The sequence below is a fragment of the Orycteropus afer genome, unplaced genomic scaffold, assembly GCF_000298275.1.
Source record: "Orycteropus afer afer isolate SDZICR_OR568_19922 unplaced genomic scaffold, OryAfe1.0 scaffold01536, whole genome shotgun sequence".
In the NCBI taxonomy this organism is placed as follows: Eukaryota; Metazoa; Chordata; class Mammalia; order Tubulidentata; family Orycteropodidae; genus Orycteropus; species Orycteropus afer.
The window spans coordinates 68,613-70,304 of NW_006923123.1; positions in this window are offsets into that span (position 1 = coordinate 68,613).

Here is a 1,692-nt window from a genome sequence, read left to right on the forward strand (position 1 = left end):
TGGGTCAAATTTTCTGTTAGTAAGCCTTCCACAATTTTCTCAGTGTTTTTTTCTGGACTCCTCTTGTTCTGATATTCCAATGAGGTATATGCTGATTCTTTTCATGTCATCTCATATAACTCTTAGGTTTTCTCTTCATTTCTCTTAAATCTTTGTTCTGATTTTTCTTCATACAGGCTGCCATCAAGGGATTTCTGTTCTAGTTGGAAAATGTTCTCTTCAGCCAGTTCAAGTCTACTCTTCAGTGTTTCCACTGTGTTGTCTCAGTCTGTAATTTTAGTGTTCATCTTTTGGATTTCCAAGGGCTGTTTTTGTATGAGTTCTAACTGTGTATTTATCTTGTTATTTTGTTCTTGAATGGTTTTCCTGAATTCTTCCAGGTTTCTGTCTGTCTTCTCATTGATTCTATTTGTGGTTTCCTTGAACTCTTGGAGAGTCCTACATATTTACCTTTTAAATTCCTTCTCAGATAATTCTATGGCTTGCTCTTCCATGATAGATAATTCTTTAGCCTAGTGGTGGCATAGTGCCTAAGGCATTTGACTGCTAACCAGAAGGCTGGCAGTTCAAACCCACCAGCCTCTCCTTTGAAGGAAGACTGGGCAATTTACTTCCATAGAGATGCTGCCTTGGAAACCCAAATAGGGGTTGCTATGAGTCAGATCAGACTCAACAGCAAGGAATTTGGTTTTGGTCCAGTTTTTTTTGTTTGATTTGAGGTTGTCTGTTGTTTTCTAGACATTTTGAAGTTGTTGTCTTAAATTGTTAGTTATGTTCTGATTTGTTTCACCCTGAATTTATGCTTTACTGTATCTGAAAGTGTGGAGCAGGTGTCCTTTTTTTAGTTATTAATTTGGATGTACTAGGTTGCTCTCCAGTTCTCTTTGCTTAGGTGTGATCACTGGTGGGGATATGGACACAGGTCTCTGTTCATTGTGAAGGGGATTTGGAGTTAGGACAAGCAGGTGTTGTGATGGTTTACTGTTTTCCTTCTATTGGTTGAAGCAGGCGAGAAAAGGAAAGAAAAAAAAGGCATTGGTGGTGAGTCCCTATTTTCCACATTTGGGTGAGGTGCTTCTGGCTCAGGTGGTATGGTTTGTGTCTTTCTGGGACAACTACTAATGATGATGTCTTACTGTCGATCAGAGACTGGCAGTTCAGAATCAACAGAGACCTCAGTGGGTAGAGGGTCACTGCTTTCTGCTTGGAACAAGAACCTGCAAAAACCCTGTACCTTGGTCCACTCTATGCTAAAAAGTGGTCATGGAAGAGTTGAATCCCAGCCCACTGCTGTTTTCTCACACCAGGTCTCTGCCTACTTGGAGGCAATTTCCTCCTTTCCCTCACTTGTTTCTGAACTTCACAGCAGTCCAACCAAGGGGGCTTTTGATGTATTTCCCAGTAAGTTTATCAACTTACTCAGCTCAGCTCCCAAGGTCTCTGCCTAAAACTCCCACTGTGGGTATTCTGAATCCCCAATGCTTCTGTGGGGTTCCATGATTTTTTTTTCCTTCTTCTCTCTGCAGATCTTTTTTGTATTGCTGAGTTCTCTGCTTCCCCATCTCTCTGTGTCCACCAGCTAGGCAAGTTCTTTTTTTCTGCTCTTTTTCTCCACCTCCATGAAATCTGGTATCTTATCTTCTTAGTTGCTCATAGCTCCAGTATCTTTGTTTCTATCTGCTTTACCTAGTT